The 16,954-nt window shown below is 42.1% G+C and overlaps 1 protein-coding gene across 7 annotated transcripts in view; it reads right to left on the minus strand.

Moving 5' to 3' along the window:
* LOC122815888 (ankyrin repeat domain-containing protein 26-like) overlaps positions 1 to 16,954 on the minus strand; it is a 2,190,206-nt gene that overhangs the window by 1,569,802 nt on the left and 603,450 nt on the right. The window lies entirely within an intron of this gene.

Below are 16,954 nucleotides of genomic sequence, written 5' to 3' on the forward strand. Positions count from 1 at the left end.
TCCTTATAAATAATCAGGTTGTTTGGAGCAATGGGTTAGTTACAGAGGGTGGTTCTGTTAAGAGCAATAATAGCATTAAAATCATTCCTTTAGCCATGTCCCCCTTCCCCCTTAACACCATACAAATTACTATCAGTTTATTAGCACTTTGTACAGACTAACCAACTAATCAAACCTTTACTAATTAAGAAATAAACTAAAAAAATGACTGACTTACTAACAAATAGATCTACCAATAGACATCTACCGGAATAAATATTAATAAATACACAACTTTTAAATAAGAATGCTTTCGAATAAAATACATACTTCATCAGATCTGTGTGTCAAAAACAAATCATAATATGAATAAACATGTGCATACACATACAACTGTGTGGAAAGCAGACAGCGCTAAATTAGAAGATTTTATTAGCTATCTGAATCAAACCACCAGCTTTGTGCATTTCACCTCTATCTACAGCCTGACCTCGGCAGTCTTCTTAGATATGCAGATTACTAAAGACTTGGACCAAGGTCTCTGATTATTTTCTAGCATGTATTTTACAGTTATATTTTACAGTTCGATTTTTATTAATTGAACTAAGTGCATAACATAATTTAGGAAGTGAAAATCACACCCTCCACACTGCAAGGTTTCTTCTTGGTTTGTTTTGGACAAACAAGAAAATGCAGAAATCACCAAGCCAGCAGCATTACCACAAAGTCCACTTTATTCAATACCAGTAGATTGAGCGCTTTCGTACGAATGTAACAAAACTTCATCAGAATAATTAAACACTATACACATCCTGCTTAAATACCCCGATTACATCACCTGACTTATTGCCCCTCCCCTTAAAATACTAGAAAAATAAAACCACTGCTGTAGTAAAACATACTACCTACATGTACATAAATAAATGTATACATTGTTCTAGTATTTTAAGGGGAGGGGCAATAAGTCAGGTGATTTAATTGGGGTATTTAAGCAGGATGTGTATAGTATTTCGTTATTCTGATGAAGTTTTGTTACATTCTTATGAAAGCACTCAATCTACTAATATTGAATAAAGTGGACTTTGTGGTAACGCTGCTGGCTTGGTGATTTCTGCATTTTCCTGTGAGTTTTACGTTGGTTCTTGGCCTGTTTGTTTTGGACTCAGTATAGGTTGCATACTGAGTTTTGCTAAAACTTTGAGGGATATCACGGACTTCTTTTTCTAAAGTATTCTTTCTCCTCTGCTTTAGTGTAGGAAAAGAAAACAGGAAGGTGAATAGACTGGCAAGGCTAGTTACCTTTTTTTTATGTTTGCTTAAAATTTTAATTTCAGAAGTTTTTGTTGGAGCAGAAATGGTATGGAATGCGGTTCAGAAAAGTGTGTGTGCGTGTGTGTGTGTGTGTGTGTGTGTGTGTGTGTGTGTGTGTGTGTGTGTGTGTGTGTGTGTTTTGCAAATGGTATATAAGCTGGTGGACAATTCTAAAAATCCTGGTTATATCACTGGTTAAAAGCAAGTCTGTCAAAGAGTGAACAAGCAATTATTAGAGGAAGCTACTCTTTGAGGAGCAGACAAGACAAAAACAGCACTGGTCAGTGGGTCAAATATAAATTGATGTTAATCAAACAATCACTTCACCACTGGGAAAAATGGGAAATGAAAGCATCTCAAACCACAAGTGCCTAGGGACGGCTTATAAGTTCAACAAGAACCAACTCTATCCAAGAAAGAACCACCCCAAGGAAAGCAGCATTCCAAAGAGTGAGAACTCTCCAATTATTCTAGGCTAAATATCCCAACAAGGAACTGGGAGAATTGTCAGATTGAAGGATGAGGCTCACCCTTTCCCACTAGTTCTAGAGCACCAGGACATTTGGAGGCTGCAGAGATAGAAATGGAATTATCACCACCGGACCTTCCACAGCACCATAAACTTCATAGATGACATGCACAACAGAATAACCAAAATTAAAGACCCTCAAAGTGGAGGATCTTCATAAGGAATGGGTGGTGGTCCTTACCAAGTGAGATGGCCAAATAATAAGTGGTGAGATTCCAACCTGCACATCACTAAGGACCAAAAGCAGAACCTGTACCCCTAATCCCCACAGTGAAGATGGAACTTCAGTTATATATATGATGAATTTCCTGGAAGCCTGCAGCCAACCAAGATGCTACAAGGTACCAGTCATTCCCAAGGAGACCATTCGCACATGAGAATAAATAAAAACCTGCTAGCAGATGCCACCTTATACCAGAACACAGCCAGAGGGTGATGGGACCTGGCAGACCAGGATCCTGGCATGAAGCCAACTTCCACAATATAAAGAAGAGAACAACTCTGATCAGATCTCTAAGGGGTTATGAAGCTACCAAGGCAAGTGCAATCTATGTCCACCTTCTCTATCCAGGCCCACAAATACTGGGGGAGGGAATTCAGTTACAGAGAAGCACTGGGTATGGAACAGCAAAATGCAGGGACCTAAAAACAGGGGTATAACCCCAACCTTCAAATCAACAGTAGAAAAAGGAGTTAGCCATGCTCAGAACCAGAGACCATTCAAATACTGAGTGACCTAAGTCAGGTCTCAGTCAGGGACTGCCCACAAAGGGCTGCAATTCTTCCATAACAGTGAAGAATTATCCGTGAGCCAGATGCTCCCATGAAAGAAATTTCCTGACTAGGGGTGGGGTCAGACATGAGCCCTCCCAAAATACAGCCCTGAAACTGATTTCCCATTAAGTAATGATAGATACCATGAAGGCAATAGACTCCATAGCCAAAAGGGAAATTAAGGAAGTCCATAACACATTCAAGGGAAATAGAGGTCAAAAGCAAGAATGATCTTCAAACACTATCTTCAAGAGTTCTTTATACTCGATATCCTAGACTGCTAAGAGGTGACCTGTGTCTGGCTGGATTTACTGCACATCAGCAAGTCAAATGCCATCAGAAATACTCAATCTAGGAATCTAAACCTCTTCTGCAACATCAACAGAATGGTTTGGAGGGACAGGTATACCTTGCAGAGGATACTGTGGAACAGACTCTCCATCCACATAAGACAAAGTTCGTCACTGTCCAGATACATTAGAGCTATGGATGGGAAACAGAAAATTTAGCCCACGACTGCCCCTGTACTACTATTGGACAGAGGAAGCAACTAAATGCTTTATCCAAAGCACGAGTCCCCTTAAATTACTGGCAATGTCTTACTGTAGTAACCCCCGGATGCACAGTAGCAAGGCCCACCCAAGCCCTGTCCATCACCGAGTACCAGGTGACGTGCAGGAAAATGGATGAATACTCATCTTGATGTCTTTTTCGTCTGCATGAATATTCAGCCGGCATTCTGAGCATGCGGTATACAGATCCTTCAACCTTGTTATAAAACCAAGAAATAATAGTTGTTTGGATTAAACAGTCTTCTCTTTAATAATGATGCAAGGTGCACGCCCTGCTATAAGGAAATACATTTTAAAAATGAAATGAAAGGAAAAGGAAACAACGTATATTGTAGTAACCTTAAACCCTGTACTGACCCACTGATGGATATGTAGCACCATCATTATTAAAGAGAAGATTATCATCAAAGGTATCGGAACTTGTCAGAAATTTGGATGCATGGCTAGGCTTAAAACAGCCCTTGTGGTCATTAGCCTAGTAAACACCTATGAACCTATTTCATCCGTGAACAACGGTTATTTCTTTGAAGTATAACAAGTATCTATAAACCGCATGAACAGTAGAAAAAAAAGGTCAGCTCTCCGAACTGCACTCAACAGTAGCAAAATGAAATGCCGGCTTACAGCAGCAGTTACAGGTGCATCAAGCATGCATGCATGGAAAATGGTCTAGCACAGAACGGTAAATCTATACTTTTATTCACTGTAATGTGATCTCGGAGTTGGTACATTCAATTTAGGTGGGGATGTGGGGGGGGGGGTTCATTCTTGCAACAGAACATTACTCTGGCTGCTGTGTCGTGGGTAGGGTTCTTCAACATGAAATTAGCAGCATCTGTAATAAAGAGAACAGTACTTCATCTGTGAAAAATGGATATTTCTTTCCATTATGACAAGTCTCAGAATCATTCACAACTCACATGCACAGGGGGTGATTTTCACATGTCAACCAACAACCAATGTACACATGCCACTGGCAAATCTGCATGGCATGTCAATCATGCATCACTTCCATACAACATCACAACCATGTGGCATGTCAACCACTCAGACCACGCCCAGTTCTGCCAAAAACGACTGGTGGGTTACTACAGTAAAATATTACCAAATTATCTATGGTATGATTGCAGGCATTCTCATTGGGGTAAGATATGAATATCGATTATGGGATGGGTAAGGCAAGTCTATAACCAAACGGACTAGGTTATCTCAAGCAGAAAAAGGGGAACTGGTTGGGCCTAAAATGGCTGACAAGGACAGCTAGGCTAGTACTTACCGATGAACCTATGAAACCATATCTGAATTTTATATTTATGTTTCAATCAATGTTTGGCCATAGTAGACGTTATTTGAAGTACACAGCTTTACAAGACCACTATTAAAGTAACAGCATATTAGTTAATGCTCATGTGTAAGTAGGCAAGCTTTATTGACATTGTTCAGGTTGTTTATTTTTTTTAAAGAAAAGTTGTAATGGTTTTCATTTGTCCCTTTATTTTTTGTTGTTTTTCTTCAATAAATAAGGCATAAAGTACAGTTGTGTTAGTAAAGTTACCATAAAAAAATATGTTCTAATAGATCACTGTTGCAGTAGCCTAAGCTATATGGGTTGTATCTTTGCCTAGGATATGACCATTGGCCAGCTTTCAAAGCTTTAATGTGCCCTCTATATACTCAAACTACCACTGGCCTGATTGTAGCCAAGTAAATCGCAGTTTTTGGGTGCCAAAAGCCACAGTGCTTTATTGCCCCAAGAAGGCTGGCTTAGCCCTCAAAGGAAAATGCTAGGAAAGGAACAATTAAATAAAATCTAATGCAACTACACACAAGAGGGTGCATATATCTCCACAATCTAGCAGTACATACAAAACAAGTAAAGGGGCTGGAGGGAGGGAGCATCTACTGCAACAGTGATATATTACGTTTACTGCAAGGGTAAGTTTACTTACACAACTATGTTGTATTCAAAATTTAGATCACTGTTGCAGTAGCCTAAATTAAATACGTAGATTACTTTAGTTTATAAGCACATAGGGAAGAGGAAGAAATTCAGGCATCCTGGACTCCCTAGAGAATGGTCCTTGCAAAGCCTGTTCTGGACCTGGAAAAGGAATCCAATTTGTAATGCTTTGTGATTATATTTACAGAAGATCAAAGTTACTGCCTCTAGAGTACTTCTAGACACATCCCCTCCCAGAAAGCCACAGATGAAGCCAAAGACCTGGTAGAATGGGCCCTATCCCTGTCCAGAAGTGGTTCGATACCAGGCGCATAGCAGAAGAAACAACAGAATAAAACATCTGGACCTTGTCTGCTTGATGAGCTTTCCTGAAGGGTCTAGTTGTTTCTCCCTTGTTCTTATGGAAAATTATGTAGGGTTGACTCACCCACATGATCTTGTAACTCCGATACTCCACCTGCAGATGTCAGAGTAATAAGTAGTATTGTTTTCCATGAGAAGAGCCTTAAATTAACCTGAAGAGCTGGTACAAATAGAAAACATGACAACTTCTCAAGCACAAAATTAAGGTCCCAAGGAGGAGCCACCTGTTTTCTATGTGGCTGAACATGTAAAAACCTTTTCAAAAACTGCTTGACATGAGGACATGTAGAAAGGGGAGAATCTAAGCAAGGAAGCAGAAATGACCAAAAGATGAATCTTAAGAGAAGAATAAGGAGGCCAGTGAATAACAGCTCACACAAATAATCAAGAACCAGAGGCAACTTAGCCTTGAAAGGGTTCTGGTTCATAGACTGTCACCAACTTGAAGATATTTTCCTTTTACACATATATTACTTTCTAGTAGCAGTTTTGTTTTAACATCTGTTGCACACTTTCAGAAAAAGGTGCCTAAAAGCAACCAAAATTCCGTCACGCACGCAGTGAGATTAAGAGTTTTCAGGTTAGGGTGCATCAGACACCTTCTGTCTTGTGTGAGTAAATCCAGTCTGAGGGGAAGCCTGTGGTACTTATTTATTTCTTTGTTTGTTTTTGTATTTGTGGACTGTGGTAGACCACTGATCTCCATGGACTTTTTTCAGACTCAGGCAGGAAGACTCTCTGGATAAATGACTTGCTCAGAGTGATACAGTTTGACAATGAAAGCTAAGGGAATCAAACCCTGGATCATAGGAAAAGTACAGTTGTGTACCTACCATAAATGTAGATGTTCGAGTGTATTAACTGTTGCAGTCATTACTCTTGGGTTATCCTGCTGGCAGGATACCCTCAGTCGGCTAGAATTCCAAAGTCTAGGTCCGGCATCGGTTGCTGTCACCTCTTCCCTGACATCAGTGCTCCAGGGGTATAAAAGATGCAGCCGACGCCATTTTCTTCAGTTTTTCTTGCCCCAGATGTCAAGTGCCCACAAATTGGTAGGTTGAAAAATATGCCAATAAAAATGCATGCACAAAAATAACATTTTCTTCATCTACAAGCAAATACACCAAATAGGTTGTATAGGATGGAGAAGTGCAGATAAGTCCCAGCAAAGAAAAGCAGGATGGTGGGTGGGTAACCTGGACTGCAACAGTGAACACACTTGAACATCTACATTTATGGTAGGTACACAACTGTACTATGTTCATCGTGTTTCACTGTTGCAGTCATTACTCTTGGGTTGAATCCCAAAGCTGAGGAAGGGCGGCTGGGCTAAATAGGGTTAGGAGAGGCTATGAGGCCCTACAGAATTGCAGTGACAAAGCCTGCTCTGGACTTAGAGTAAAGAGGTAAGTGGTAGTGCTTTGTGAAGGTGTGCACTGAACTCCCAAGTTGCAGCCTCTAAGATATCTTTGGCTGGTACTCCTCTGAGGAAGGCTGATGAAGTGGCTGCTGCTCTGGTGGAATGAGGCCTAATGCCCTTAGGCACTGATTTGCCATGTTGAAAATAGCAGAAACGGATGCAATGGCCTATCCATTTAGAAAAAGTCTGTTTTGAGATAGCCTTTCCTTGTGATCCTGCAGCATATGACACTAAAAGTTGCTCAGTCTTTCTGAAAGCTTTAGTTCTGTCCAAGTAGAGGCGTAACTGCCTGTGTATGTCCAAAGAATACAGAATTTTCTCACCCTTGTTCTGTGGATTAGGATAAAAGGTAGGCAAGTGAATGGTTTGGTTAAGGGCCACACTGGACACCACCTTAGGCATAAATGTAGGGTTTGTCCTCAGAGAAACCCTGTCTGGATGAAAAACGATGAAAGGTTCCACAGCCATGAGTGCTTGTAACTCAGAGACTCGCCTTGCAGAGGTTATTGCTAGGAGCAGAGCTGTTTTCCAGGATAAGAATTTTATATCTGCTGTTGATGCTGGCTCGAAAGGAGGCAGTGTGAGTTTTTCCAAAACATAACTGAGGTCCCAGGCCGGAATTGGTGCTCTCCTTGGAGGTCTAATGTTTTTGGCCCCTCTGAGGTACTGCCTTACTAAAAGATGAGAAAAGATAGGTGGTTCCGTATTGTAATGGGCTGAAATGGCAGAGGCATGAATCTTAATTGATGAGAAAGAAAGGCCTTTGTTCAGCATCTCAGTTAGGTATTGTAAAATCTGAGGGATATTTGGCACACACGTGCCACTGCCTTCTTCCTGGTTCCAAGCACAGAATCTCTTCCATTTTTCTGCATAAAATTTTCTGGTACTGGGCCTCCTGGCCTCCAAGATAACATCCATAACAGCTTTTGAAAGAGAAGTGTTCTGAATGGCTACATTATCCGCCATGCTGCCAGATTTAAGGTCCTGAGTTGGCTGTGCAGGATCTGATTGTTTTGTTGGGTCAGTAAGTGAGAAGTTTGAGGCAATATCCATGCTGGACCTTGAGACAAGCTCTTTAGGATTGGGTACCAGTGCTGGCGTGGCCTGTCTGGTGCAATCAGTATCATTTTTGGCTTCTCTTGTCTGACCTTTAGGAGTACCCTAGGAAGGAGAGGCAGTGGGGGAAAAGCATATTTTCCAGCTGAAGGATAGGACATCCACCTTCCATGCTTGCTTGTGATAAATCCTTGTGCAAAATCTCTGCAATTGGCAGTTGTGAGGGGAGGCAAATAGATCTATCTCTGGGCATCCCCATTTCCTTATTATCATGCTGAAGACTTGTGGATCCAGTTTCCATTCATGGGGATCCATGAGGTTTCTGCTTAGTTCGTCTGCCAGAGTTATTTGTTTTTCCTGGCAGGAGTTGTGCTTGCAGGTGAACTTGAAAAGCCAATGCTGTGTCCCATAAGGTCATTGCTTGTCTGCAGAGGGGGTAGGAATGTGTACCTCCCTGCTTGATTATGTACCACATGACCGTAGTGTTGTCTGTCTTTATCAGTAACTGTCCTGAATGAAGCAGGTCCTTGAAAGCTGTCAGGGCATTTTGAACAGCTAGCATCTCTTTTTGATTGATGTGAAGATGCATCTGGTTTGCAGGCCATGTGCCCTGAATACATTTTCCTGCCATATGGGCCCCCCCAGGCATAATCTGATGAATCCGTTGTCAGTGTCTGTCTGGCTGTGGGTAATCTGAATGGCAGACCCTTGTTATGGTGACAGGCTTCTGCCCACCATCAAAACTCCTGTTGCAGGCAGGGAATGACTGCAATTACTGTCTCCAGGCTGTGGCAATGCTGAGTCCAAACACTTTTTAGATACCATTGTAGTTTCCTCATATGCATTAGTAGAATGCAAGATGTCATGAAACCCAAGGCCTGCAGGATTTTCCTTGCAAATAAGTGGGTTTTTGTTGCCAATTTCTTGAAGTAAGTAGTCAGTTGCTTTTGTTTGTCTGGTGTGAGATAAGCCATCTGGGCAGTTGTGTTTAAGCTTGCACCCAGGAATATTATCTCTTGAGAGAGCACTAGTTTTGATTTCTTTTTGTTTACTGTGTACCCTAGGCCAATTAGTAATATTTTTACAAACGCCAGATGCTTCAGAAGAATGTCTTTGTTCCCTGCTTGAATTAGGCAGTCATCCAAGTAGGGATATGTTTGAATTCCTTTTTGTCTGCAAAACGCAATTACTGGTGCCAGGCATTTTGTGAAGACCCTGGGTGCAGTAGATAAGCCAAAGGGCAGTGCAGAGAATTGGTAATTCATTGAGCCAGCTATGAATCTGAGGTATCTTCTGCAAGATTGTCTGATTGGGACATGCAGGTATGTCTCTTTTAGGTCCAAAGTTATGAGCCAAGCCTTCTTGCCCAGCATGGGCAGTAGCTGCTGTACAGTCAACATCTTGAATTTTGGTACTTCCAGAAATGTATTTAGTATAGACAGGGTCCAGTATTGGTCTCCAGGTTTTGTCCTTTCTGGGTACTAGAAAGAGTCTGGAATAAAATCCTTGCCCCTGCTCTTGTTGTGGTACTTGCTGAATGGCCCTCATGTCTATGAGGGCTGTAATTTGTTTTAGTGCCTCTGCCCATTGATTGTGTGGCAGGTCTGGCATACCTTTTGACCTTGGTAGGGTGTGAAAATGGAACCTGTAGCCGTGGGACACTATGTTCAGGACCCATTTGTCTTGGGTGACCATTTGCCAATTTGATGAAAAAAGTGCTAGATTTCCCCCCAAGGGGGCTGCCAAAAGAAAAGTGCTTGGATCTGGTAGAGGAAAGTCATTGTGACTGTTTCCTGTAAGGTTGTGATTTGTCTTCTCCACTTTTGGAGGTAGGAGCACCCCATTGTTTAGGCCTGTATGAGCCTTGGGGCTGAGATCTGCCTCTAGGATGCCTGTATCTGCCTCTTTGTGGTCTGTCTGACACTGGAAAGGACCAATTTTTAGAGGGCCAGTTCCTGCTAAACCTGGGTGGCTGTACCTGTAAGAAATCTTTGACTGTCTGCATGGATTTTGCTTTATCCTCCATTTTTTTCAACACCTCTTCTGCTTTAGTACCAAACAAAGTATCATGCTGTAATGGTGCATCTAATAATTTTGCTTTAACATGATCAGGCAGATTCTGTTCCTTTAACCAAGCATGCCTCCTAATAACTGAACCTGTAACAGTGGCCCTGCAAGAAGCCTCCAGTGAATAATAACCACATTGCAAAGTATGCTTTCCCACTTGGTCAGCTGCATGCAATAAATCCTGCAATTCCTTGTTCTCTGAACATTCAGTATTTGTCAACATTTTCTGTTTAAGCAGTGACATTAAATATTGCCGATACAGGTGGAATAGCAAGGGGTCTGTGCTGAGGAAGTAGCAGAAAGTCTCTGAGCCTTTTCTTAGATTCAGAATAATCTTGGCTATCCCAGTGGAAATGCTCCCTCATGGTATGCAGGGTTTCCCCAAAAGAATAATCCTCAGGAGGAGAGGCTGAAGGAATGGATTCTTCAGCATCAGAATCCTCATAGGGAAACATGGAGTAATCCTGTTCAGAAGAGGAATCAGAGGAAATAGAAACCTGATCAGAAGAATCATACTCTGTCTCTTGTCTAGGCCTCTTATCAAACTAATTAGGTCTTCGACCATTTTGAGCATCTGTTTTTTAGGCATGGAAGTCTGAGAAGGAGAATGCTGTACTTGTTTCTTTGTCTTTAGAGCTGCTTTAGTCTTTGTCTTTGAAGCTGAAGATGGCTTAATATATAGTTGAGTAGGTCTGAAGACACCCTCAGAAGCCGATGCCTGCTCAGTGGCTCCAGACCCATCTGAGGGAATGATTTCCGAGTGTCCAATACCTTGAGTTTCCAGAGGTCCAGTCAGCTCCACGTGGGAGATGGAAGCGGCCTGTGGCTCTGAGGTAGCGGGTGCCAGGGGCTGCGAAAGCGCCTCACTGAGAACCGGTGAACCGGCGACTGGCCTAGCAGAGGCTTCGTCGTCGGTTTTGGACCTCGGATGCCTATCCTTTTCCTTGTCCTTGCATTTTTTGTAAACACCAGTTGGCGGCTGGTCCGACGGCATTATATAATTAAATCTTCGGCCAAAGTAATGAAATGCAAAATCGAACCGACGCTTGATCATGCGTTGGCTAAATCTAGCACAAAACCGACAGCTAGCAACGTTGTAATCAGGGCCTAGGCAAGGTATACAGTAAGAGTGAAAATCCTTATGAGGAATTTGCTTCCCACAAGAAATACAATTGTTAACTTTTTCTGACATCGGTCTGGAGCAAGAAAAAAGTTTCCCCAACGGGGTACTTAGCTTTAATGAAGACTTCGGTTCTGAAATTCGGATTTGAAAATCTCAGGAGTCGGCCAACCGGCACTTGCTAACTGCTTTTGCTTCGGGACCCGCGCGGCAAGAAAGACTGAAGAAAATGGCGTTGGCTGCATCTTTTATACCCCTGGCACACTGACGTCAGAGAAGAGGCGACAGCAACCGACGCCGGACCTAGACTTTGGAATTCTGGCCGACTGAGGGTAGTCTGCCAGCAGGATAACCCAAGAGTAATGACTGCAACAGTAAAACACGATGAACATCAGCTCATTAACAGCTCCATAATACTCTGTGCCAACTGCCAGATTAAAAAGAATGGAGAACAACTGTGCCCTGGCCAAAAGGTCACCACTTCAATTTCTGGAGAGTACTTCTGGATCTTTGGGAGATCACTGGATATCAGCTGGAAGGGTGGAAAAGCATAAAGGAATATTCATGTCTATGAGAATGAGAAAACATGTCTTCCAGGCCTGTCACCAAAGAGTCCTGGGTCATAATTTCTTAAGCTTTGCTCTGAAGGAATGTATGAAGCACGAAGAATCAAATTGTGCTGAGTTGCCATCTCCCCAGCTATCATAGCAAGTCTACAAAAAAGGCAAGAATCCCTACTCCCATGTTTATGTACCACATCACTATGCTTAATGCCTTTGTAAACTTCCAGTAATACTTGGGACAAGAGATGATACAAGGCTTTCAAAGCATTTATCACTGTAAACATTTCTCCCATATTTATGTGCTTCTATCTATTGTTAAGGTTCCAAGGAACCCATATAGCAGTGCTTTGCAGACGCTGCAGAGTTCTGTTTTACTTTTTAACAAGCAGGGCTTGGACAGAGGTTTCAACAGTTCTATGAAAAAAAAAAAAGTTATGCACTCACCATAATGCTCCATCTGTGTTGTCCACCTTCATTCTTCTTCAACTGATAGGCTCAGATATGAGACTCGGATCCCACTCAAAGCTTCTACCAGATCTTCAGATCCAAAACCCTCACACTCCTCCCTTTCCCCATAATACCCTGCCAACCTAACATACCTCAGATTGAGTTTTTTGCCCCAGATATAAAGAGGTCACTTCTAAAGAAATTACGAAAGATAGAATAAGAAAAGGAAGCTGGAGCTGAAACAAGGAGCAAAAGTCCCCGAGAGAACTCTTAGGTCTTTCCAGAAGCAAAGGGATTGGGGCAGGTGGGTGGGAAGTTGAAGAAATATTAAAACGGGCAACAGAAATGGAATGTTATGCTGAGAACATAACCTTTTTTATCTGTTGTCCTTTTCATATATTCTTCAACTGATGGGACAGAGTCCCCAGCTACTCGAGCCCTGGGTGGCCCTCATGGAAGTATACACACGAGTGCTGTGGAGCCAAAGGTAGCTCTGTTTGTGGAAACCAAATCCAATTTGTAATGAGCAATAAAAGTGTGAGCATTAGTCCAAGTTGCAGCTGCACAAATGTCATCTACAGAGGTCCTTGACCAAAAAGCTGAAGAGACCACTACAGACCTCGTTGAATGCACTCTAGGAGGCTTAGGTAAGGATAATCCTCTTTTACCACAGACAAAGGAGATACAATCATTTATCCATTTAGTCAGAGTAACTTTGAGAACAGGAACGTTTTCCTGAAATCCTTGTTTCTATGGAGGTAAAAGCAAAGTTGTCTATGAACATCCAGAAGATGGAGCATATACTCTCCCTTATTCGAAAAGTTTGGAAAGAAAACTGGGAGGTTAATGACCTGGTTAATGTTGGGTTCAGAAGCTAACTTAGGCAAAAAAGATCAAAGTAAAAAGGCCCCATTGAGAAAGGCTTTACATAATTTAGATGAAGCTAAGGTAGAGTTATTTTCGCCTAGGTGGAAGCTTGAAATGAAAGCCAACTGGACCTTGACCTTAACAGTAGAAAAGCTAGCCCCTTCATAGAAAATGGAAGCTAATAATTCAAGTACAGGGGCAGAAATGGGGGGTCTAGATCCCTGTTAAGGGCCCAGAATACAAATCTCTTCCATTTACTTTTGTAAATCCTTCTAGTAGAAGCTTTTTGAGAAGATAATAAAATATGATGGACTGGGGAGAACAGCCTAGGCTGACTAATGATCAATGGAACTGGAGAAACCATGCAGTCAGTTTGAGGCCTGTTATGTCTAGATGGGTCATCCTTGTTGGGTGAGACAAGAGGTCTGGAATAGGATCCAGTAACCTGGGCAGATGTAGGAGGTGAGGCCAGATGAATGGGAACCAAATAAGCTGAGACCAAAAGGGGGTAATGAGGATAACGTTGCCCCTCAATCGGCATGCTTTCTGTAGAAATTTAGAAATGAGGTGCAACAGTGGGTAAGTATAAAGAAGACTGGAGGGCCAGTCATGGACTAGAGCATGTCTTGGTGACTCCTCCATTGGAGGGATCAGAGCAAAAAACCTGTTGCATTTGTTGTTGAGGGGAGACACAAAAAGGTTGCAGCATGGCTAACTCCATTGATAGAAAATTCTCTCTGTTACTTTTACATTGTGAAACCACTCGTGAGGCATCAGAATGCAATCATGTTAGTTCCCCCAGAATATGCAATGCTATTAGAAAATAACTAGAAGAGATTGCCCATTGCCACACTCTCACAGCTTCTTGACAAAGCAGATAAGACCTGGTTCCTCCCTGTTTGTTGATGCACCAGACCACTGTCATGTTGTCCATCTGAATAGCAATTGTCCTGGATGGGAGAACATCTTGAAGGGCCTGCACTGCTAGGACAGCTGTCCTCATTTCCATGACACTGATATGCATCTTGGCCTCTTCCGGAGACCACATACCTTGGATTGTCCTTCCCAAATTCTGCCACCTCCATCGCAGATGGGAGGTGTCCACGGTCACTGTGGCCATGTGTAGGGGGGAGAACAAAAGGACAGCCTTTGGAAAGTTTGTTTGAATGAATCCACCTGTGTGATCATACCTGTGTGATCTTAACTGGAATGGTTAAAGGATGCTGAAGAATGGACCATTGGGTTGACAAGGTACACTGAAGTACTCACATGTGAAACCTGGCCAGAGGATTGAGGGTGATAGCAGCTGCCAAGGATTCCAAGGCTTGTAAAATTAGATGTGCTGGAAGAATTTTGTATTCTTTTCCTGACCTGGGACCTGACTGTCTGGATTTGAGCAGGAGAAACAGAGGCTATCTGATTGACTGAGTCCAGACAAGCACCTATGAACTCCAGACTCTGTATAGATGTGAGTTGTGATTTGTTGTAATTGACTGTGGTGATGGATGCCCAACTGGAGCAAGTAATCCCTTGTCTGTAGGAGCAGATGCCTGGTTTGGACAGTTAGGAGCCAGCCGTCGAGGTATGGAAACATTTGGAGTCCCAGCAGTCTCAAGTGAACTGCTATACTCCCATGCATTTGGTGAACACCCTGGGGACTGTGGTGAGACCAAAGGTCAGTGCTCTGAACTGGTTATGACTGACTCTCAGTTGGAAGCCAAGATATCTTCTGGAGAGACTGTTCATTTTGATGTGATAGTACTCATCCTGAAGATCTATCAAGCACATCCAATTATCCTTTCACATTAGAGGCAGCATGGATGGAACTGTGACCATCCGAAAACTTGAATATTGCACAAACTGATTTAGTTTGCTGAGATCCAGAACTGGCCTCAAGTTCCTTGTCTTTTTTGGCACCGAGAAAAATCCTGAATAGGTCCCGGATAGTCTTTGGTCTTGGAGGGGACTTTCTGGATGACTCTTTTTTTTCTAGCAGCATTTCTATTTCTAATGTTTCTGCTTCCTTCTGACTGGGTGGAACATTGGGGGTTCTTTTCATTTTTGTAGGGGGAATTTGGGGAAAATGGTATGATGTAACCTCTGATATAATTCTCTGGTTCCAGGAATCTTTTGTTATAAATAGCCAGGCTCTTTGGTGCAGAGACAAATGTCCCCCCGGCTACCTCCAGAGGGTAACATTCGGGCCTCCCTAGAGGAGGGCTGGTAGGGCTTGTCCAAGAAGGAATCCCAGAAGCCCTGGCTCTACAGGCCACCTCTGTTGTGGGTGTGGCATCTTCAGTATGAAGTTCCCCTCTGTCTCTGGGGAAACTATCTCCACGTGACCCTTGAAAAGGACCTTGGGATCTGCAAAACCACATTCTTCTACCTCCCAGTTGATTCGTAGTGAAAGGTCTTTGAGGAGTAGAAAAACCTATGCCCATGGCAGACACAGACTTTCCCTCTTGTTCACATCTGGAGAGCATGTCCTTACCTTGGGGCCCAATAAGGAAGATCCATCAAAGGGAACATTGATGAATGAAAGCTTAAACTGGGTTCCACAAAATCACAGTTGCATCCAGGCATGTGTCCTAACAGCTATTCCTGAGCCTGCAGTACCTTCCGTTACATGGGAGATCATCCTCATGGACACATTACAAATTTACTGCAGGGTGGCTAGTTGAGAGGAGACTTTATTTTGGTCCTAGGCAAACATGGACCTAGAAAGAGATTTGGAAAGTTCTTTGGTCAAATCTCTTTGTAATCTTATGAAATGTGCCAAGTAATTCAGTGATCGGAAGGCAAAGGTTGCTAAAACATACACATGCTTACCAAACCCAAGGCCCTGGACTCCCTGTTGGGGGATGGACAGAAGAACTCTATTCTACAACCTCTGTTTTTGGTGGCTGCCGCCACAACCATGGTATCAACTGGGACCCCCTTGCTCCAGTGTGCCCCATCCCTAGGAGGAGCTAAAATTTTGTCAGGTCATTTAGGAATCAGCTCCACAGTATCCAGTTCTTTCCACACCCGTCAAGAAACAAGATCTATGAGTTCATCAGGCAGGAGAGTCACCTAATTAGTGGCTGGGCCAGACCCGAATGCCTCTAGGAATACTGATTCCTCCTGGGAGGGGGTATAGGAATACCAGCCACCTTTCTTTTTTAAAAGTTCTACAATGTCTTCAAATAAGAAACAAGTAATCTCCATGGTATCCCTTAAGTCTCAAGCAACCCACTATACAGATATAGTGGGTCCAAAACAAAACAGTGTACGAAAATTCTCTGTGTGAAAGTTTTTCAATTCCTGTATACCTACTTAATCACTATATATTAAAAAGCAGAAAAAAATCAGAAAATGGTAGTAGATGTATTGAACGTAAAAACGCCCTAAATCAGAAAATAAAACTTATTTTGAAATATTATTATTATACAGAATTAATAACTCTATTAAGTATTCAAAAGTAATCCAAGCAGGGTAGACAATCTGTTTTCAGTCGAAAATCCTTTATTAAGCACAAGCGAGCCAAACAAAACAAAAAATAAACAGAATGATAGTTTCATCCCAAACTTTTTGACTAATATACCTGTTATCAGGTATGAGGGTGGTTTACTTTGTTGCAAAACAAAGTATAATGGCATATATATTAACAAATTAAAATCCCTTCCACCATCCTTATCGGTGTGATATTCGAGCTAGTACTGCCCTGCTTACTACATGTCCTAATAATTTAAACCTTGTGCACTTTAAATAAAATTAATAAATTATACTTCTTATTAAACAGATTATTATTAAAGTCCGTGAATTTATCAAAGACATTACTATCCATGGTTAGAAGTATTTAAACATTATACCATTTGGCAATCAAAAGATGTACATTTTGCCATCCACAAAAAATACATTGTCCAAAACATAGTCTACTTCCATAA

This window comes from Protopterus annectens, chromosome 11.part0, assembly GCF_019279795.1.
Source record: "Protopterus annectens isolate FY-2018-M chromosome 11.part0, PAN1.0, whole genome shotgun sequence".
In the NCBI taxonomy this organism is placed as follows: domain Eukaryota; kingdom Metazoa; phylum Chordata; order Ceratodontiformes; family Protopteridae; genus Protopterus; species Protopterus annectens.